Source organism: Pinus tabuliformis, chromosome 2_1 (genome assembly GCF_031772625.1).
Source record: "Pinus tabuliformis cultivar Carrire ecotype Pingquan chromosome 2_1, CPIR1, whole genome shotgun sequence".
Classification (NCBI taxonomy): domain Eukaryota; kingdom Viridiplantae; phylum Streptophyta; class Pinopsida; order Pinales; family Pinaceae; genus Pinus; species Pinus tabuliformis.
The window spans coordinates 198671466-198695874 of record NC_142299.1 but is presented as its reverse complement, the minus strand read 5'-3'; the positions used below and the strand labels follow the sequence as shown (position 1 = coordinate 198695874).

The 24409-nt window shown below is 38.6% G+C and overlaps 2 pseudogenes across 1 annotated transcript; both read right to left on the bottom strand.

Annotated features, from left to right (window-relative positions):
* Positions 1-1997: 1997 nt before the first annotated feature.
* On the bottom strand, positions 1998-5169 carry LOC149199408 (fructose-bisphosphate aldolase 8, cytosolic-like; annotated as a pseudogene). The gene is made up of 2 exons (XR_016253769.1): positions 5127-5169; positions 1998-3373 (listed from the first exon to the last, which is right to left on the bottom strand). The product of XR_016253769.1 is annotated as a fructose-bisphosphate aldolase 8, cytosolic-like (transcript).
* A 5868-nt stretch (positions 5170-11037) lies between these two features.
* On the bottom strand, positions 11038-13218 carry LOC149199407 (histone H2AX pseudogene; annotated as a pseudogene).
* Between the last annotated feature and the right edge of the window lie 11191 nt (positions 13219-24409).

Here is a 24409-nt window from a genome sequence, read left to right as displayed (position 1 = left end):
CAATTGCAATACTCAAAGCAATAAGTCATGTGTATAAGGACACACAAGTTCAGATCTCAAATGAAGTTTGACATGAGAACAAACACCATTGTATTTTAAGATTAAGTGTTTAGTAAAACAACATCAGTGGTGAGAGACAAATTAGTGTGGTGCTTATTACATTCTTGGTAGGGGTAGAAACAACAACCATACTACTATATGTCACAATTCCAAAAAAAGAAGAGGATGCATGTTACAGAAGTGCATAAAAATATAAAAGAAAATAACACAACACAACTAAGATGAAGTAGAGGTTGAAATTACAATGGATGAGGAAGGAGGTCAAATATACTATTGCACATGGAGTAGAGGGCATGCACATAAATGAAAGGCCATAATGAAAATAGGATAGACTTCAAAACAGATAGAAAGCATGGAGAGAATTTGTAAATGCACAAAGTGCTTGCACCCAAAGAAACAATTAAACAATTAAGTGTCAATAAAATAGTGATGGATGCAATTATATTGGTAATGAAGTTTAGAACAATACAAGTCAAAATGGTAATGAAGTTTAGAACAATAGAAGTATCGACAGAACCACATCAATTGTTTTGGCTTTTAGTATAGATATGAAACTCTAGTGATAAATCAATGTAATGTGACAATCCACATAGGAGAATATAAAAACAAGTGTGGCTCTATGTGTCGTTATTCTCATAGATGCATTAGCTTATCACTAGGAAGACCATGGAAATATAATTACAAATTGCATGATGGGTGAACCAACTCCTTCATCACTAGGAAGTAAAGGAATGTCATGCAATTGTGTCATAAAAAATGACACCAAAGGAAAAGATAATTCTCATGAAAGTGAATGACACATCACTATGAGAATTAATTGTAAAAATCAACACTCCTGAATTTCAAAAATTCAAATAACATTCTCACAATTGTGGTCCTATCCTTTTTGCATTACAATTAAAAATGATGGAACTTGAGACTACGAAAATATTCATGATTGCACTCATGAAGAAACAATGAGACATTCTTCCAATATATTCATGAAACAACACATTCTTTGAATATATTCATGATTGCACTCATGAAGAAACAATGAGACATTCTTTGAATATATTCATGAAACAACACATTCTTTGAATATATTCATGAAACAACACATTCTTGGAATATATTCATGATTGCACTCATGAAGAAATAATGAGACATTCTTTCAATATATTCATGAAACAACACATGCTTTGAATATATTCATGATTTCACTCACGAAGAAGCAGTGAGTGCCAAAGAAACATTTATGGATTAAGAGGATACCATCAGACATACTTTGAATATATTCAACAATGTGTGTTAAAGAAACAAGAGTAGATTAAAAACACTACAAATACATTTATATTGGTAGCATTCAAAAAAATATGTACGCAATTAAAAAGGTAGAAAAGTCGAGAAAAGTCGAGCTTAGAACAATAGAAGCATGCACAACCACATTGATTGTTTTTGGTTTCTAATGTAGATATGGCACTCTTGTATTAGATCAATGGAAGGTCGCATTCTTGTAATAGATCAATGGAAGGTCGCATTCCAAATAGATCAATGCAGGGTGGCATTCCAGAAAAATGTTTCCAATAGAAAATGAACTAACAAGTGTCATTGTTTGTACAGAAATTGTTAATTGCAATATGAATATAAAATACAGATTTGCAAACAGTAACTTACTATAAAACAATTGTGAATGATCACAATTTTAAATCTCACAAAGTCATATAGAACAATTGTGAATGGTCACAATTTGAAATCTCACAAAGTCAAATAGCATCGTCTCAAATATGATCCTATCCTTTTTGCATTACATTTAACAAGTACAAATATGGAAATTCGATAAGAAATACGACCATAAAAGACGTCGACAAAAGGGAAAACTATCATCATCATATCATCTATTGAAACTGTATCTTTGTCTAAGTTAATATAAAGGTTAGAACCAATTTACAACCATAAACTATTTCAGAACGCCAAACATATATTTTGCTACTTATTCTTAAATGAAAACAACTTCCAGTTAGAAGAACTGTTATCTGAAACAAGGTTTAAATACCTCGGATCATTATTCTAATAAAACTAAAACAGCAATTGAAAACAATATAATTCCAACGTCAAAACTAATCCATGCATTCATTCTCTTCAACACATCATAGGATATGCAGAATGAATGAGAAAGAAAATGTCAAACTCGCCTAACAACCCACTAACGTGAAATTCAAATGAAAATATCTCATCTCCGGGGTCTATCTTTTCACTGAGGATGGATGGATAGCAGGTGGTCATCAATCAATACTTATAGTCCTTGACATGAAGGCTCTCAGAAACACCATTGCCCTTAGCAGAATCACCTGCATACTTGCCCAAAGTGGCATCAGAATTGGCCTTGCATCGAGATAACAAGGCAGCCTGAGCCGCAGGAATATTCTCATCCTTTCCAGCCCATGTCTTCAAAGTGCTGGCCTGAAGAGCCCGGCCAAAGGAGAATGACAAAGTCCAGGGCTTCTTGGTCTGCAGCTTGTTCATGGCATTCAAGTTCAAGGTGGCCTCCTCCTCACTCTGCCCACCGGATAGAAACATTATGCCGGGCACTGCAGGTGGCACAGTCCTCTGAAGAGCCCTTACTGTGTATTCTGCAATAACCTCAGGGGTAACCTTGGGAGAATCAGAACCTGGTGTTACCATGTTGGGCTTAAGGAGTGTTCCCTCGAGGAGAACATGGTGGTCATTGAGGGCCTTGTAACAGGCAGCTAAAACCCTCTCTGTAACAGCCGCACAGGTTTTAATATCATGAGACCCATCTACCAGAATTTCCGGCTCAACAATAGGAACTAAACCATTCTCTTGGCAGATGATAGCATAACGAGCAAGGCCATTTGCATTTTCCTGAATAGCAAGTGGGGAGGGCTCCGTAGTTCCGATCTTCAGAACGGACCTCCATTTTGCAAACCTTGCTCCGGCATTATAGTATTGCTGGCATCTCTGTGCAAGGCCATCCAGGCCCTGGGTAGTGGTTTCACCTTTGGTTCCCGCAAGATCCACTGTTCCTTTGTCTACTTTTATGCCCGGCAGGACCCCTCCTTCGTTGAGGACATCAACAAAGGGCTTCCCAGCTGCAGTTTTCTGATAGAGAGTCTCTTCAAACAGAATTGCACCACTCAAATACTGCAAGGCATTAGGGGCAGTGAAGAGGAACTCCCTCAACAGACGCCTGTTGCTCTCAATATTTTCCACATTGATGCTCGCCAACCGCTTTCCGATGGTTCCAGTGCTCTCATCTGCAGCTAGAATTCCCTTACGGGTGTTGCTATGTACGCCGCATTGGCGATTAGCTCATCTGTTATAACCAGACCAAAATGCATATCATGACCACTTCAAACAGCATAGGATAACTTTATTGGTGGAACAAAAAAAACAAAAACTAGCCTGCAGTAGATGAAGAGCACTTGGAAGAAGTACATACAAAAATGCCAATTAAATTATAAAGGAATTCAATCAAAAGGGCAGATCTAAAATGACAAAAGCATTCAAAGATTTCATGGACAACAGGCAGAGCTTAGACCCCAAGTATCAGACTTCTGCAGATATATACTCCCTTTCAAACTCTCATTCACATTTCCTTAAGAATATTCCATAGACTTGCAAACAAACAGGCCTTGAATACCAAATCATTCCCCAAATCCCTCCCCTCAAACAACACATATGTCCTCTGATTGTGGATTCTGCTGGAAGCAAAAATAAAAAATAAAAGAAGCACCTTACATTATATTTTATACCAAGAGAAGCTAGGTGTATTCGACAGGACAGGACGTACCGATGAGGTGATCATCAACTTTTTCTGTGCCTATGTAACAGTGAATTAAATATGGACACTAGCCTGGCCCCATCTAAACCAAGGTCTGATATGCAACTCAAAGGTAGGAGGCTCAGGTATCCATGTCTCAAGATCAAATAGCCTACTCATCAAATATGTCTCAAGATCAAATGGCCTACTCAAAAACATGCAACCCGCAACCTCAAGGTTTGCAATCTTGAGGTACATATCAGACTCAGATTTAGATGGATCTGGACTAGTTATAAAACACCCCTCCCTATAGGGCCTTGGTTCATTAGTGATGTTAATGAAATATTAGACCACCTACCAGGGTTTTGTGGTATGTCCAACCCAAGAGTAGTTTTATTGCAGTTTCCCAAGGGTTCTATTGTGTCCGACCAGAGAGTTCCATTGCAGGTTCTATCGTGGCATGTCTAAAAAATTGATGTCAACCCTGGGCAATTACAAGGAATAGTTATCCCTCAAGCCTGGCAACTAAGCTGAAAAATCCCAGGAAGGGTTATGTGGGCAATTTCAGTGCAACACTTCTCCCTCAAACCCGACAGCTTAGCCAAAGAAAGTAGCCCAAAAAGTGTTATACAGTGCAACCCCCAACCTCAAGAGTGCTTATTGCAGCAACTTGGAAATGAGAAAATAGAGCAGTTATCTCCCCAAACCCACCCACATATCAGAAGCTGAGATTTCCAAACCCTACCCACATCTTACAAAGCATATACAAAAACAGATTAGTAGACAATTCCCGCAATAGATACACATCAGAACTTTCCTGTACTCAACCAATCTGAAGCACTAATAGAAGGCAACAATATTAAAAACATCCACAAGCCTCACCGCCATGAAAACAGAAAAGATGCGCAACATTTCATGTATTCTAGATCAAAACCTATAAAATCGAACGAGGTCAGCAACAATCCACTATCATTCATTGAATATCTGAAACTGAAAACCAGCAGACAGCAATGAAAACCCTGCGCCTTAAGGAAATCCAAAACCCATAAACCCAAACACTCAAAAACCCTCCATTTTTTTATGGCCAAAACATAAAAAAAAAAATACAGCGAATCTACTTCACCATACACTTTCAGATCAAGTTCCACAAACCGCCATTAGAATCATGCCCAGATCTTGAAAAACACAGAAGCCATACACCAGCTCTAATCTTACCACTGAAACTCATCTGAAAACTACACGATCTATATAGAAAAAATTAAAAAAGGAAAAGCTGTGACAGAAATAAAGCACAAATTGTACTCACCGCGGTATTTTCCTTCGAAGCAAGACATTTCTACAAGAGCTTGAGGAATGATCAAACAAAACACTACCAAAAATCGCCGCAGATAACCAAATCGCACACTAATACAATAACCTGAGTGAGTGAGTGAGCTAATTTATAAATTGATGCCACCAAGATGCCTATCAACTTCTACCCGAAAGCATCGTCCAACTTGCCGACTGTATCAAAGTGCTGACGTGGCAAAGGCGGTAGGATAGTTGTTGCAATGGTAATGTTGCTTACTTGGCTGGGTTACCAACTTCATAGGTAAGCGGGTGGAAGCCCATCTGTCAATTTGAATAGTAGATCAGTAAAATAATAATAATTTCTGTATGGATGGATGGATGGATGCATGACTACCTAACCTCCCCATCAACTTCTCCACACAGCAACCTGTTTTCTGGAAGCCATCCTTGGTGTCAACCTCGTGGTTGGTAAAATGCGGGAGACCAGAAGGGTGGTTAGACTTTGGACCTCGGCCATGGCAAGTTCGAAATGGGCAGGGGTTCAATTCTCTAGAAGGTGGTGTGTTGCTTTCTGGTAAAATCAGACGTGGCAAATTGTAATAAATTTTTAATATATTATTTTTCATTTCAATTCATTGAACCGTGATAAATTTTTCACTAACCCATGATTAAATCACAAACCAACCAAGTCGGCCAGAAAGGTCCTGCGTGTGGGGTTTAAGCGATATAATTGCCTGGCGAGAAGCATTTATTTCAGTTGTTCGTTTTGAATTTATTGTGTCGTGGTTTTGTCATACCACAATTAAATTTTAGCTGTTTTTTGGGTTGCCATAATGGAATGAACTTTCAAAATTTGTGGTATTGTATGTGGGGTCTTTAAATTGTATTATTTTAATGAGGGTGGTTTTATGATTAGCTCAAACTGTTTTTTTGAAAATTTAATAATTTAGGTTATTTCAAAAAAAAAAGTGGGATTATAGTTTTATGAATAAATATCCCAACAACATGGTGAGACTTTTGTAAATAGTTTTGACCAAATTTAAAAGTAATCTTCGTTGAATAAATGGGCAATGGCAATATGTGTGCCTCTTATTAAGATTTTCCGAGATTTTATTAAACTAATGATTTTTCCAAGAGGTGGAATATTTTGTTTTTGAATATCTGGTTTTTTTTTAATGAAATCTGTTTTAGTAACCTCTACTAAAATTATTTATATTTTTTAGATTTATGGTAAATGGCTATATTATTAAGGCATTCCATGCGAAAGAATCGGTTAAAAATTTTAAAAAAAATTTATAGGTGTTAACTTAACAAAATTGAAATTTTGAATATATAAGAGTGTTATAAAAGAAAGATTTATCAAAATATTTTTAAAACAATCATATTATGCAATATTAATATTTGATATTTATGATTTTGTGTAAACTTCAGTGAATTTAATGATGAAGAGCATGTGTTTAATCTTTAGAGGTTACAGGTTCAAAAATCAAAGGGGGTAGAGTTAGAACATGTTGATTAATTAATATGGTTCGTTGTGATGACACTTGAGGGGTAGGTGTCCCCTAGAGTAGGACCCAATAGTAGTGTATCTAGATGTCTCATCCCTTACAAAGTCACAAGTTATTACTAGTATTTGCTTGTGGGTTGTCAATACTAACTCCACCCAATTTTTCTTGTACAAAATTAATATTTGATAATTGTGATTTTATCAATTCAAAATTATTCTTATCCAATTTCAAATCAAAAATATCAATTTTCCTTATCGTTTTAAATGGTCAAGAAAATACTTATTTCTTTGTAAGTTTAGACCACTAATTATCTCAAACTTGATAAATATGTTACCCTCGTTAAAAAACATTTGTTATATATTTCATTTTTCTAACTTATATAGTCAAAAAAGTTTTAATTAAAATATTAATATTAAATTGGGGTATTCAATATGGTAATCATGTTGTTAAAGTTTTATTATAAACCACTACTTATCTCAAACTGGATAAATATGTTACCTTCATTAAAAAACATTTGTTATATATTTCATTTTTCTAATTTATATAGTCAAAAAAATTTAATTAAAATATTAATATTAAATTGGGGTATTCAATATGGTAATCATGTTGTTAAACTTTTATTATTTTCCTTGTGTAGATAAAGATGTTATGATGCAATGGACATTTAAAAGAAATTAAGTCAAGAGTATTCACATATAGAATATGAATATAGATCATTCACTAAAACATCAAATTAATTTGGAAAAGTACCTATGTTAATAGATCTTAATTCTTTTTCAAATAAGTAAAAATGTTATAATGCATAAGGATACTAAAAGAGAAAAAATTAAGAACTTTATACGTATGGATATGGATGGTTAATTAAAATAATGTTTAGCAAGTCATTAATGTCACTAAATTTAATTTGTTTATCTTGTATTTAGTGATGTTATATGCATTAGGCACTGAGAAGGATACAACTCAAAAAAAATTATTTGTGGATACAAATTCACTAAAAATTGATTGTGGATACAAATTCACTAAATTTAATTTGTTTATCTTATATTTAGAGATGTTATATGCATTACGCATTGAGAAGGATACATCTAAAAAAAAAATTGTGGATACAAATTCTCAGCCAAAATAAGTCCAAGAGCTTAATTCAACTAGTTGTTGCTCGAGATTTGACAAGTTCTATACTGACAAATGCTAATTTTAATCTCCTAGGTGAGGCAAAGTAGCCTATGTCAATGGGATTACTAGAGATTCCATCTACAAATGTGGGAAAGCATTCATTGGGTTTCCCCACAAGGTTCTCCTTGAGGGTAAAGAAAAAGAAAAGATCCTTAATCAAAACTTTAATCAAGGTGTTTAGCAAACTTTCCATTAACACCAAAATGTTAAAACTTGGAACCTTTACCTACAACGATAAATCCTTTACCAAAACACTAAATTGAGTCATATGGAAAGATGCCCACATCAATGGAATCTTATTCCTTTTTCTTATGGATAGGGATGCTACAATTCACAAGGCATTAATGGGATTGGAACTTAGAACATTTTATCTATGGATGCTAATCCTTCACCAATGAGGGTTCATCAAAGTGCCCATGTATCAAAACCTTAGTTTTTTTCATGTAGACACAAATGCTATGATGTATAGGAAACAAAGGGAATGGTACTTGAAACCTTTCACCTATGGATATGGATTCTTAGCCAAAACACTAAACCTAGGCGTTGAGCAATGTCCGCATGTCAATAAAAACTCATCATTTTCCCTATAAATAGATATGTTGCAATAAATAGGGCACCAAGGGGGACAATAATCATAATAAAATTGCTTGTGTATATAGATCCTTAATCAAAACACCAAATTAGGGTGTTCAATAAGGTCCCATGTCATCATAACATTAATCATATTTCCCACAGTAGGAGATGTTATGATGTGCATGCCACCCATACAGATGGAACCCAAAGTTTTGTACCTATAGAAATGGATCATTAACCAAAACACTAAGTCAGAGTATTCAACAAGGTACCACACCATTAAACCTCACTCATTTTTCATATAAATGAAGATATGACGATGTACAAGACATTAAAGAAGATGAAACTCAAAAATTTTATGTTTTGACATGGATCGTTAACCAACATACCAAACTCAATCTATCATCATGATATAGACATCATTAAAATCTCATTCATTTTCATTATAAATATAAATGTTATAATGGATAAGCATAAAAAAAGAGATACAAAAACACATAACCTTTTACTTATAAATTTTTAACCAAAATATTAAATTAAAATGTCTATAAAAATAAAGCGTAACTCTAAACCTTTTACCTAATATATTATCCTACGCACAAGTTAAATGCCCACAAAAACAAGGTTGGACTATTTAACAAAATGCCCAATTCATTAAAACCTTGATTTTTTTATATAGGAAGTTGTTATGTATACAAAGTGGATAGTATAAAAACTTTTTACAAATAGATATATATATTTAACTAAAACACCAAACTAAGCTATTCACTTAAATACCTTATCATTAACACCTCAAACAAAAGTTTTAATAGTGTATAAAATTACTTGCTTTTTTTAAGTGCTCTAAAAAAATATAGAAAAATATTACAATTTCCCTAAATGGATTGGACATCATAAATAAATTATTTATTTCAAATTTTAAACTTTTACGAACAAAATCATTATTTACCGTTGTCTCCAAAGCCATGCGCCGCACCCCTAGTTTTAGAAACGCCACTGGATTTAGAGTCGCTTAATTTTTCATCCAGGGGGGTTGGAATCATACCCAACACTTTCTCGAAGTCTATGGATTATGTAGGAACATTGAGTTGGAACACGGAGTGAAAAATGCCAATGGTTTGACATTTCTTCGATATGGAAAGTTCGATAGTGTATAAATCAGAGTTTTCCCTATGACTGAATTTTTTTACAAATTCCACCATTTTCTAGTTGACGAAGGAATCACAATCAAAACAGAAAACCTTAACATTGAAATGCAAGCTAAGTAGGGCTTCTAGACAAAATACTTTAATTTCTTACATATTTATTAGTTATTGGGTGGGCCTACGGAAGTCGAATAAAAAAAGATATTATCCTTTTAAATAATGAAATATTCTCAAAATTCCAACATGATTATTAATACGAATATATTATGGGCTTTTGTTTACACACGCTATAGGTTTGGTTTTATAAATTTTGTGTGAGGTTTAGTTTTTATTAGATTATTGATTTAAATTTGATGAGAGAAGTTGAGGATGGAAGTCATTTCTAGAGGAGTTAAATTATAGGTAACAAATTCGAATTCAATACGAATTCGAATTCGATTCGATACGGAAAAAAATCGACTCTATAAAATCCAATACGAAAAAAAATTCAATAATATACATGTTTTTTTTTTTTTTTTTTGAATAAGGCTAATTCTATTATAATACAAAAAGGTCAAAAATTACATAGGAGTTACAAAAGGGCCATGGCTCAGAAAACTTGCCGAGAAATTGTTCATTTACCCAGTTTGCATCTTCCAAAATTGAACACCGTCAAAATTGAATTATTGTCTTCTGTTGTATCTACTGCCTCTATGACTCGAAACCATGACTCTAAACGGTACATAATAGGGACCCGTAGACATACAGACATATAAACCCAAACGACCGACACATAGACGGACAGACTCATGCTGTCGAACTGATACATAGACACAGAAAACAAAGACAAAATATAGCTCTTACGGCCTAGGTTGCCGAGAGCAAACTTCTTGTCTTGCTCATTCATCGTCCGTGGTGTAGGGCGCTTCCTCAATTTGGCACCCAAAATGTAGAGAGTCATCAGAATCAGAGAGAGGGATCATCACGCTGGAAGGCCGTCCCTGAACAGGCGCGCTTGGACCTGCAAGAGCTAGTGGACAAGCTATGGGGGAGCTTTCCCTGTCAGGCTCGCTTGGACCTGCAAGAGCCGAAGGACCGGCTAAGGGGGGCTTTCCCTGACAGGGCGTTGCAAGTCGATAATAGGCCCTGTCCCATGACCAGGAAGCAAAAATATACATGTTACAAATACTTAAATCTATTAATTTTTTTAATAGGAGTTATCTATTTAAAATGGAAATTTGTCATTTTATAATTTTGTCTAATATAAAAATTATAGTTTTTTATTATTTTAATATAGAAATTACTAATTTGCATCTAATTTGTTATTTTATAATTTTTATTAAAACGAAAGTTATATTTTTTATGTTTTGTACATTCCAATTTCTCATTTTATAATTTTTTTTAATATAGAAATTACTATTTTTTTATTATTTTTTTCTTATAAAAATTTGCAAAGTGCAAGTTTTTCAAATATAAGATTTGTTTTTTCTAATTAATTTTTCCCTATCATAGACTCCCTAGAAATGCCATAAAATTATACATGTGCATTTCAAACTGAAGCCTCGAGCTCACTGGCCCCTGCCTTACCACTACCGGTCTTGGTCTTCTTCGGTAGCAGAACATTGTGAATATTCAGCAACACACCACCATTGGCTATGGTCACCATGCTTAGAAGCTTGCTCAGCTCTTCATCGTTTCTCACTGCCAACAGAATGTGGTGTGGAACAATCCTCGTCTTCTTATTATCTCTTGCGGCATTTCCAGACAACTCGAACACCTCAGCGACGAGATATTCAAGAACAGTAGCTAGGTAAACTGGAGCTCCTCCTCCGACACGCTCAACATACTTTCCTGATTTGAGAAACCTGGCAATATGCCCAACGGGGAAGTGAAGACCGGTCTTCGAGCTCCGGGAACAGATTTCTTACCATCAGCTGATTTCCCTCTCGCTGGAAAAAAATACTTCATGCACCGTAACAAATTTGATTTGGCTGAATTCTTAATCGTACTGAACCGAATTAGCGAATTTTCATATTTTTTTACCAATATGCCCGAATTTGGTAACTATGAGTTAAACTATCCTAAAGGGTGTCTAATCTCAACCTGAGCTTCGCACAATCATAATGATAGCATCCTACTGGTAGGCACGTCGTGCAAAACTACCACTTCATTTTTTTAATTAGAAAAAATAGCTTAGAATTTTAAAAATTTTATACAATTTAATAAAATAAATAACATTATATTTTAAAGTTTTAATTTTATTCACATGGAATTTTGGGTTGTTTGCATGAACAATATTTAATGTCGATATCGAATGGCAAGGGGCGTCTTTAAGTGAGGCTTGAAAATCTTAGTGGGACTAATCAAATGTCAAACAACACAAGAACATGACTACTTTTCAAGATCAACTCTCCTCCTGTAACAAGGTTGTTGCACAAGTTCTTGTTATATATTCCCTCATTCCATCTCTGAACACTACACACAATCCAAAAAAATATATATGTTGAAGTTATTGATCATTCCTATCTGTGGGCTTTTTTTAACGGAATCTCTGTTAAAAATGGTGTTTGTGGGGGATGGGTTGTTCTTTATCTACAAGAGCATTGTTCTTTTCAGCTACAAATGGGCTTGGGCATGGGATCTAATAATTATGTTGAATTGTTATCTTTAGAACTACTGATTTGCTTCACCATGGAAAAAGAAGTTGGTTCTTTGCATATCTTTTGAGATTCTATGAATGTTGATAATTAGTTTAACCCGACTCAGAGATATCACTGTTATACCTTGCTTCCCAATCTTGAAGAGAGTTTTTTTACTAAAACAATCTTTAGATCGAATCTCTTGTTGTCATTTTACAGTGAACAAAACACAACTATTGATTCCGCTTTTAGAAAATCACCCAAAAAACAGAAGATACAACACAAGATTTCTATCACATAAAACCTAAAAACACATATTTAAGTGACAATGCATCGTTTGTTATATATATTTTTTACTAATATTTCTTAATATTTATATAATGAACTACAACTACTTTAACCTTGATATATTTTTTACTTAATATAGAGACTATGAAGAGACTATCAGCATTATACACGAACCAAATGTTTTATAAAATTAAGGGCTTCTCACAAGCTCATTTTTTGTCTAGCTAGATACATTATCATGCATCACTAAAATCTAATATTTTATAGCTTAATAAAAATTAATATATATAATTATATAATTAAAATTTATTAGATATTAAAAAATATTAAAATATTTAACATATAAATATTAAATTCACTTGTGATAAAATTGAAATTTGAATCTAATAATAATAGATATATGGTAGCAAGTGGTTTTACTTTATTATAATATTAATAGATATATGGTAGCAAGTGGTTTTACTTTATTTATAATATTAATATTTATTGTGACAAAGTGTTAGATTCACACCTTTCATACTTTTTTATTTTATTGTAGTGATGATGTTTATCATTCTTTAATTTATTGTAGTGTTGTTGTTTATTATTCTTTAATATTTTTTTTTTTTAAGTAAGGCTAATTTTATTAATAAAAACAAAAATATAATTACAAAGAGGCCCCGCCTCAACCGTTGTCATTGGAGTTCCTCAAGAAAGTCTAAACTGCCCCAGATTCGGGGAAACTAGTTTGATATGGCAAAAAAACCAAGCATATATCCTGAGACCGTCACCAAAGGAAACCCATACATAAGACCTGGATCCATGTTTTAAAGCAAAAACCAGAAGAAGATTCAACAGAGCACCATCGGATGCGACAGCAAAATGACAATCCCGCTGATCGTTCATACAAACAGCAAAAACAACAAGTGACTGGATCAAACCCGTCAGCAGCAGAAGTCCGAGTTGGCTCGTGGGTGGCAATGGATGCCACGTGGCATCATTTGTTATCATCCTCGTCAGGTGTCTCCTCGACAATGAGGCAGGCGTACTGGTTCCAGTCTTCATCCTCCGCCGCCACGTCGCCTTTCACTACGCCACCTGGAGGCTCCCTTGCATGTTGGGTGCCGCTTGAACTGCCAGCTAACTCCATCGTTATTGCAGCTCCGGCTGAGCTACCACCAACTTGTTGAATGTCACTAGCATGAACTCCTTCACCATGCAGATGGCCATGCCTAACGCCCCTGCAATCATCCTTCGTGCTTTTCTCAGAACCACTACCCTCTCCCTGACTTCTCTCCTCCTGAGAAGGCGCTTCAGAATTTCTCACATGGGCACTGTTCTGCTCATTTTCTTCAGAGAAAACTATAGTCACATTGGTAGTAATGATGGGCCTGTTCAAGCTACTCTGGAACCTGAACTGGGTAGAGTGAGGGACGGAGCTGGGATGCAGAGGAGAAATTGCAGAGTGGAGCCGGAAATCCCTGTGCGCAGCCATTGAGGCCGGCCCTTGCCCCCGTCCACCGCGCGTATGGGGATAGTGACTGTGCGGCGACCCGGGAGGAGGCGAATTCTCATGGGGTTGAGGGGGAGAGGCAAGAATTGAGCTCTGCGCTGCCTGTGGGCAAGTGCTGCCACCGCGGGTGCCTCCTCTGCGAATCCTCATGCGGTGACGGACCATATTAGTGTGGTTGGAGTGCAATTCAGCTGGACAAGAGGTCGGGAAGGAGAACAGGTTGTGTACAGAGGGCTCCTAAGTAGGATTCAAAGGGCAATGCCTGGAATGGGAGTAATGGTGCCCATTTCCCAGGTCAATACAGCAGAGAAGCCAACATCGGCTCCCTGTGGCAGTTCTGCTACAAGAATTTCCAGCCTGAGGCGGACAGAGGCTGAGGGAAGGAGGATAAACAGAGGGTTCGAGAGGCTCCATCTTATTTCCAACTGCGTCCGGATCTTGGCCTGAGGGGCTATTTAATGCTGCATGCAGGCTGGCCAGGTTTCGTCTCAGGTGAGCTTGGAGCAGAGCGCTACCCACCGTCTGGCAGGTCCTAGCGCCGGTGGTCCATTGGGTGGCCATTAATGGTTTTGGATTTCACCCGTATCTGGGTTATCATTCTTTAATACTAATAGATATTAAATAAATAATTTAAGAGAAATATGTTATTAAAAACATAATGTCAGTGAAAATTAAAGTAGCAAATCAGTATCATTTTCCTGAGTGAGAAGGTTTTGAAAAGTAATAAAATTATAAAATTTGGATAATGTTATGTTTTAAATTATTAAAGGTGGCTTAAGTTAAAAGGAAATGAGGTTTATCATTAATATTTTGTACTTTAAATTTTATAAATCAATTCATTTCAAAAAAAAAATTATAATTAGTTCATTTTAAATGGTTTTGAATAGTTAAAGAATTAGTTTTACTATGGAGGTTATGATTTTAAAGGGTTTTGAATAGTTTAGAGATTAGTTTTAATATGGAGATTGCTTATAATATAGTAATATTTATTTTATTCTTCAAGCTTATAATGTTGGAAAGTTAGTTTTGTTTAATTAAATTAAGATAAAAATATTTTTTATAGTATTTTAATTTTTTTTATTAAAATTTAATTATGGGTCGAGGTTATATTTATAAATTTTACAGGGATAAATAGTATTAGATTTTGGAATATTGATAATGGCGAACACTGTGAGCACGAGAGGGGTTTGTGCTATAAGATATTTTGGATTTGTCGCACCTTGGTTGGGGAAATGGTTGTTGAAAAGGGGATTGGTTCTCTCCCTTCTTTTGTCCCTCGTGTATAGGCTAGTAAAGGTGAATTGTGCAACGAAGAGCTGTCTAGGCAAAGGAGCTCACCTAGACGCAATCAGTGGAGAAATTGTTTTAGATTTCATTGATCAGCCTTCAGTTTTCCTTAGTGGGAGCCTTGAGCTCGTGAAGGTCAATGGATACAGCTTTTTCGACCCATTTGGTTCGATCTTCAAAGGGGCCTTGGAGCATGCAAGTGCATGAGGGCAGGACAAATGTATGAGCAGGAAATTTTCCTACTAAGTGTTTGTCGAAACTACTGACTATGATTCTCAATGGGGGCATTGGAAAACCTATGAAGTTTCGAACATATTGTTCCAGCCATGCAAGATCCTCAGGTCAATCATAGTTGTCGTGTGTTGTCAACCTTCGAATCGTGAGAAGGATGGCGACAAAGTGTTTGTTGAAAATTAAAAAAGAGGAGTTAACCTAGGGTTTGGTAATGTCCGAAATATGTTTAACAAAAACCTTTAGTTAGCGAGCTTTCCCAGAGGTGTTGTGACTCCCTTGTGGCATCTGGTTGTTGGTTTGGATAATGTTAAGTTAGGTTTTGAGGGTGAGGATCTTCAAAAATTCCCCATTTTTGTTAGATCCATGTCCTGCCAATCTCTATGTTTCAAGGTAAAAGAGACATATGTGGTAGTTTTGGTAGTGGATTGCATTAATCAAAGTACAGTAACCCTTATGGGAGAGATTAGGATCCTCTTTTAAAGGACGCTATTGAAGATTGAAAGTGACCTCAAATCTTATGGCATTAAAAAGGACACCACTATCTCCCTTGTTGTGGGTCTGCAAGGACGTGTTAGGGGCAGCAGGGCATCTTCTTCTCTCACACAAGGCCAAAAACCATTAAAATGACTTGAGAGATCCTTTGGAGGCTGAGAGCTACTAAATTCAACAACAGTTTTTCTAGTGGGGAATAACACTCTCTTAATTTCTTTCAAAGCCTCATATATCTTCACATCTTCATCTGAGAAGGAGAAATCACTACAGAACTGAGTTATTAGTGCCTCCCAATTAGTTGTTTGCCTTTTCATATCTTCTTTTAGGTACTAGGCTTGTGGAACTGTCCCCAAATTATGAATGAACTAATGCACCCATAATTCAACAAGAAGTCCAAGTTCTATCTAAATTATAGTACAAGTCTGAACATGCTTTTGAGGGCTAGTGTAACCCTCATATACAACAATAGTTTATGATTCCTTCTTAGGAACAATAAATTGATATAACATATAAGACTTGATTGATTCCCATTTTTGAAGTTGGTTATGATGAGCTCCCCACCATCTCGCAAGAGTTGCTTGCAGAGCAAGATCCATTAAAGGAATCTTTTGCATTTCATCAATATTTGAATCAACTTCTTTAATAAAATTGACAACAAAACCAATACTATTGAAATTATGGTAATCCCTTACCTCCATACCAATTCAAAAAGCACAGAGAATAGTTGCACAACATCTAAAGTGTAGTTCATGATCTCCTTGTTGCCAATCATCTAGTGAAACATTTGAACCAACTTTTATATGTTGAACACTCCTTTATCTAAGAGAATCATATATTGTAGGATTTATATAGCCTTCCCTCTTTCCTATAGTAATCTGACATAGTTGATCCAAAATATTGGGCTCTTCTACATTGTCAAAAGGTTTTGTGAACCTTGGACCTTAATAATGATCCAAATCTTGGATAACTCTGATGCCATCTTGATCCGGATTTAAACAGGAACGCAACAAATTACAGAGATAACCATATACACAAAGATGCAGCAGAAATAATACTTCATTTCGTTAATGGAAAATACTGAAATATGCTTACAACCAGAAATGGAAATAAACCAGCTAGGGCGATGGTAGCTTATCTCTGAGAAGAGATGTGATTGCTACATGCCTCTCAATTGTGTTACAATGAGGCTCGAAGGCCTATTTATTGTTGAGAAACAATGGAAAACCCTTAACATTCCAAAACCTAACCCTAGGAGATGAAACGCCAAAGTGTGGGCCCCGTTTGGGGTAAATTGGTACATCAACTTCCCGGGGTCGTAACTTTGGCATATGATCTTCGTTTGACGCATACAATAGCTCGTTAGAAAGATCTATCCGAGTACTACCATTGTTGGAACGGGCAACATCGGTCCATTCCATGGACCCATGTTGCCTCCGGATTCCCCAAAAAACGTCGTTTAGGGCCTCAAAACGGCTCCGGAAGTTCAGGACCCGAAAAATTGCTAAAAATAGTAAGTTGTGCTACAATTAAGGAAACTGAAATTGATGAGAAAGAAAATGGTGGGGGTCCAAGTGGACTTGGCAGGTGGCCACCAATATCCACCTGGATCATTCCTCCTCCCTTAGGAAGCAATGGTCCCCATTGCGTTGAGCTCCTCCATGAGATGAGGAAACTTTTGCTGAACTTGTTCCCTGGTGAGCCACTTGCCCTGCTGAAGGAGTTGGCCTACTTTGACAACTCGATACAGTTGGATATTCTGTTGGCGAGTGTTCTTGATCTGTGTGTCCATGATCCGATCAGTTGCAGCTTGTTCCATGCAATCTGGATTTAATTCTGTGGGTTTGAGTTGTTCTGCAATGTCGGATGTGTCTAGCAATGGTGGAAAGTATGGCCAAAGGCGGTCCACATTGAACACTGGGTGCAGGCCAAGGAATGGGGGAATGCTGAGCTCAAATGCATTGTCTCCCATAGCCTTAGTAATGGTGTAAGGACCATATCGGAGTGGTCTCAATTTCCGATAGGCTCCAGTAAGGCGTTCCTTTTGCAAATGCAACCAGACTTTGTAGCCCACCTGAAACTTGTGTGGCACCCGATGTTGATCATGTCGTTGCTTGTGCTTGGCATTTGATTTCTCAAGAATGTCATGGACCTGCTGGCGAATATGTTGGATGCGCTCAATGAAACTGGTGGCCTTATCTGTTTCAGACTAGACATGAGCTGAATTCATGTGAGTAGCTACAAGTGGCATGGCCACATCAATGGGGCATAGTGGCTGGAATCCCAAACCCACCTGAAAAGGGCTATGGCCAGTGGAGCTGTGAAGAGCTCGGTTGTAGTTGTGCTGAACATAGGGGAGGCTCTCGTCCCATGTGCGTGGATGCTTCGAGTTATACATGCGAAGAATGTGCACAATCATCCTATTGACAACCTCTGTCTGGCCATCAGTTTGAGGATGGAAGGCTGTGGACTTCGTGAGTTTGGTGTCCAGCATTGACCAGAGACTGGACCAAAATGTGCTGAGAAACCGACTGTCCCGATCTGAGATGATAGACTGTGGGATCCCAAAGTGAACCCACACTCGTTCAAAGAAGAGTTTAGCAGTGGCTTCTGCTATGATATTCTTCTTGCAGGCCACCATAATGGCCATCTTCGAGAACCTGTCGACGACCACAAAAACACAGTCATTTCCATGCTTAGTGGAAGGAAGGCCTGACATGTAATCCATGGAGATGGATTCCCAAGGTCGACTCGGGGTAGGCAACGGGGTATAGAGGCCATGCTTCTTAATGGTCGGTTTGGCAATGGCACAGGCAGTACATGATTTGATGTACTTCCCAACATCCTGTCGAAGATTCGGCCAATAGAAATAATTTTGCAGTACTGCCACTGTTTTCTCGACCCCGAAATGCCCAGCAGCCCGACTGTAGTGTGCTTCCCAAATCATCTTGGCACGCTCGCTTGAAGGAACACAAAGGTGACCGAGGTGGCATAATAGGGCATCCTGAAGGTGAAAATCTGCAACACGCCGACCCTCCAAGAGTGTCTGGTATGTGTGGCCGAATTCTGGGTCGCTCTTGTAGAGAAGTGGTCAATCAGAAGTCTCGTGCCCACAAGAGTTGAGCACGGTGGTTAACGCCATGATCGGTGGTCGACTGAGGCAATCTGCAACATTATTGGTGCTGCCCTTCTTATACTTGATATTCAAGTGGAACTGTTGCAGGTATGTAGACCACTTCTGATGGCGATCATTCTGCAATTTCCCTTGGGTCTGTATGAACTGCAGGGGTCGGTGGTCTGTGTGGATGACCGTTTCCTTCCCCAAAATGTAATGCTTCCATTGTCGGTAGGCCTGTACAATGGAATACATCTCTTTATCATAAGTGGGGTACTTCCGGACTGTGTCTGAAAGTGTTTCACTGTGATATGCCACTGGATGTCCATGTTGAGTAAGGACTGCCCCAATAGCATAGTCAGAGGCATCTGTCTCGACCTCAAATGGTTGTTGTAAATCTGGTAACGCGAGCACTGGTGCCGTGCAGAGGCGATCCTTCAACTCCATGAATGCCTTCTGTTGAGATTCAGACCAAAAGAATCTTGCTTTCGCCCCTCCCTTGGTGACTTGACTCAAGGGCCAAGAAATATGAGAAAACCCCAACACAAACCTGCGGTAGAAGTTGGCAAGGCCTAGAAAGCTGCGGAGCTCTGTTAGAGTGGTTGGAGAGGGCCAATCCCGAATGACTTGGATCTTGGCTGGATCGACATGCACCCCATGTTCATCAATGATGTATCCCAGATACTGAACCTGGGTCATGCCAAAAGTGCATTTCTCCCAATTGGCACATAGCTTGTGTTGCCGCAGTGTTTGGAGAACCTGTCGGATGTGGTGGAGGTGCTCTTCCCAACTCTGGCTGAAGATCAAAATGTCATCCAAGTATACTACTACAAAGGAGTTGGTGAATGGCCGCAAGATGTCATCCATTAGCCTCATAAAGGTTGCAGGAGCATTCGTCAATCCGAAAGGCATGACCAACCATTCGAAGAGGCCCTCCTTGGATTTGAAGGCAGTGTTCCACACATCAGAGGGTTCGATTGGTACCTAGTGATATCCTGACTTCAGATCGATCTTGCTGAAATATTTCGCCCCTTTTAGTTGGTCTAGGAGGTCATCAATCCGCGGGATCGGGTACCTATTACGGACAGTGATCTTGTTCAGCGCCCGATAGTCAATACAGAGTCTCCACGTCCCATCCTTCTTTTGTACCAACACGATCGGGCTCCCACAGGGCGATGAACTCGGACGGATGTGACCTTTCTGCAGGAGCTCCTGAATCTGCCTCTTGATTTCATTTTTCTCCAGAACAGAGTGCCACTAAATTGGTCCATCGATGGAGTGTTTGACTTGACAGTGCAGAGGAACCCCTGCCGGGGAGGTGAAGATGTCCTCGTACTCCTCCAAAATCTTGTCCATCTGTAGTTGTCATGCAGAGGGACCCCGTCTGGAGGCCGCAACCACTGTCTTCTTCTTTCCTTGAGGGCGTATCATCAGGAAAACAAATTTCATGGTTTTGGAAATGATCTTACTGCATTGTTTTGCAGTAATCAAAGAGATGGCGGCAGGTGGTGCTACCTCTGGTATCCTGAACAACTTATTTCCCAATGTAATAATAACAGCACGGGGTCTTGATTCATACACAGCATGTCGCTTCCACAAGTATGGTTGTCCTAGTAATACATCACAAACTTCAAGGGGAGCAATGTCACACAATACCTCATCCGTGAAGGGCTTGATGTTGTATGAAAGGCGACACTGCTGGCTCACGCGAAGATCTCGTCCTTGGTGCAGCCACCCAATGGTGTATGGTTGTGGATGTGCTGTGGTCGGTAAACCCAACCGCTTCACGACCTCTGCCGAAATGAGGTTCTTTTGACTCCCGCTATCAACAATGAACTGTATCGGGGAGCCCTTTACCCACATCTGAGAGTGGAAGAGACGCTCCTCCTCCTCTGGATCTTCGGGTTCAATTTTCTGGATCTTTGCGGTAGCAACAGTGGCGCTAGGATCCGCATCAATAATCTGCTTCCCTCTTTCATACCCCTTATCGGGTTCTGACTCAGAGTCGGAACATGCATCTGATTCTGAAACCTTTAGCTCAGCCACCAGTGACTGCTTGGCCCAACACTCACTTGTGTTGTGAGTGGAGCTCTTATGGAACTCGCACCATTTTCCAGTGTCCTTTCTCGGCTTCGCGGCGCTGTTCTTTGCTTGCAGCTTCGGCTGGTTGTCTTGGGCTGTCCCGCCTTGGCTTTGTCCTTTGTTCTGTGGTTTCGGGGCACCTTTCCCCTGCTTTGGATTCGCAGATCCAAAATCTCGCTTCTTTTGTTTAAACTTCTGCTCAACCTTGACGGCATATCGGTATGCTGCGTCGAGCGAGGGGATGTCTAGGAATTATATTTCTTCCTGGATGTACTTGTGCAGGCAACCACGGTATTTGAGTATCAAATGTTGCTCCGAATCCTTGATACCCAACTTTGTGCGAAGGGTATGGAAAAGATTGGTGAACTCCAGCACGTCTTGGTCCCTTCCCTGCCGCAGCGTGGTCCACTTTATGTATTCATCCTCATAGCTTCCAACAGGGTAGTACTGCTCCTTGACGGCATCCCAGAACGAATCCCAGGTGGGTGCAGCTGAAAATAGTGAGCCAGTACTTTCATCCTTCTACTCGCAGTAGGTTTCCCACCAGTCCTTGACGTGGGGGGCTGCTTTGAGAAGAGCAAAAACAATCTTTTCCTGACTCGAAAAATCATGAACAGAAAAATAACCCTCTAGCAGATTTAACCATTTATCTACGACATATGCGTCTATCTGACCCTCGAATATGGGGATTTCAAAATTAACTTGTACCTTAAAGGGTGTGACATTTCCAGAGTAGCTGCTGGAAGCCAATGCGTCGCTTCTGGGTAGCCGCTGAAGGATCTGGGCAAAGCTGTCCATCATCGCGTTCCGTTGTCGCTCGAGGGCTTCTTCGAGCAAGATTTTGATGGGATCTCCTGCCCCCTCATCTTTCTTCTCGTCCGCCATGGGAGGCCGTCGGGATTTGCGAGGCTGGTCTTGCAAAGGTTCAACCAGTTCAAGCCCTAACTCCTTATATCCCGACCTTGTTGGGGACATGCAAAGAAAAACAGAGAAAAAGCAGACCGCTCTGATACCACTGATCCGGATTTAAACAGGAACGCAACAAATTACAGAGATAACCATATACACAAAGATGCGGCGGAAATAATACTTCATTTCATTAATGGAAAATACTGAAATATGCTTACAACCAGAAATGGAAATAAACCAACTAGGGCGATGGTAGCTTATCTCTGAGAAGAGATGTGATGGCTACATGCCTCTCAACTGTGTTACAATGAAGCTCGAAGGCCTATTTATTGTTGAGAAACAATGGAAAACCCATAACATTCCAAAACCTAACCCTAGGAGATGAAACGCCAAACTGTGGACCCCGTTTGGGGTAAATTGGTACATCAACTTCCCGAGGTCGTAACTTTGGCATATGATCTTTGTTTGACGCATACAATAGCTCGTTAGAAAGATCTATCCGAGTACTACCATTGTTGGAACGGGCAACATCGGTCCATACCATGGACCCATGTTGCCCCCGGATTCCCCAAAAAACGTCGTTTAGGGCCTCAAAACGGCTTCGGAAGTTCATGACCTGAAAAACTGCTAAAAATAGTAAGTTGTGCTACAATTAAGGAAACTGAAATTGCTGAGAAAGACAATGGTGGGGGTCCAGGTGGACTTGGCAGGTGGCCACCAATATCCACCTGGATCACATCTACTTTAAAAGTCATGGTTTCTCATTTACGATCAATAACAACATAGGTTTCAAAGGCCCAATATATTCCCAATAAGACCGGATAAGGATCTTCATCACCCATGATATCAATGACCTCGAAGTTTGCATATGTCTTCACCTTGGCAATATCAACTTCGACATCTTCCAAATGACTAACATGAATAATGCAGTACTAATTAGCCATACGTAGTTGAATAAGAGAAAACACTAACTTGGGTTTTCACAACGCCTCCAAAGTTTTCCTCGGGAAGATATTTACATTTGTTCCCAAATCCAACATGAAATCTTTAATATGTTATCCTGCAATTTGGGCATCAATGTGGAATTCCATTTCTATTCTCCTCTTGTTCTGGTGGACACATCTGGAATGATGTTCATGCAGGTTTGCAGAAATAGGCCTTTCTGAAAATTCTTCATCTTTAAAACAATTTTAAGTTTTTTGTGCAACTCGCTAAATATTTGCTCATCACTCATAATATGCAGAAACAACTTAATCTACTCCATAACAGGTTGAGATGAATCTTGCAGAGATTGAAGACTTTTTAGTTTCTCATTCACTTTTTGTTCCATTCATGGGTTGTAAAAAGAAACCAACTACTTAAAAATTTTGGCAACATCCTTGTAGTAATCTTTTGTTGTGTGGGGTCATAAGACTTCTTTAGAGATGCAAGCTTTATTATAGCAGGTTACCCTGGTACTTCTTTATCCACTCCAATCCGCTTGCTCCATCTAGTGTTAATATCAATATTCAGTTGAAGGACGGGTTCATGTTCTCTAGGTTGTGCATTGATTAAATTAGTACCCTTTTGACTGTTTCGCTTCTCCCAGTGAGCAATCAACTTGGGACAATCTTCAGTAACATGAGTGTTTATGCGACAATGGGAACACTAGGGTCGCCTTGCTAACATACAGTTGAGGGAAACATATCCCTCTTTATTATAATTGTAGCATCAAATCAGGCCTCTTCCTCCAAATCTCCCCCCTCTTAAGCCACCTCCTCCTCGTGCTTGAGGAACTTCATTAACTCGAAATTTAGTTTGATCTAAGTGATTAACCAGAGTATCCAAAGCCTTGCACTAGTCGATTTGGTGATTCAGAGACCAACAAAATTCACAAAACATATTGTTTGGAACATTGCAATACTTTTACAAAACAGAGCAAAGATGAGGTTCATGTTCATAAGTGCGACAAATGTCACAATATTTAGTAGCATGTGTACCCTGATGGTTGGGAAATGCATGATACTGAGTATGTCCCTACTACAAAAAATTTGTAGAAACTTGTGCAACTCCAGCAGTAGGTCGTGGTAGTGGCAAAGCTGGTCCCGTAAGCCTACTAGAAGGGCCTACGTTCCACAATCTTGGGTACTCAATAGTGTGATGCCCCTCAACATGATAATTAGTGCACCATACATGTGGACACAAAGGTTGCATAGTATGCATATCCTTCAATCTCTCTGTTAGTTCTGCAATATGATGTTGTAAACCAATGATAGCAGGATCACTAGAAGTAGTGATTACTCTATACTCATGAGGATAGCCTACCATGGCTTCAATCTTCATAGCTTGTTCTAGTGCATCTTGTAATGTATTGATATTTTGTTGCGTTAAAGGAGTTCTAGTTAAC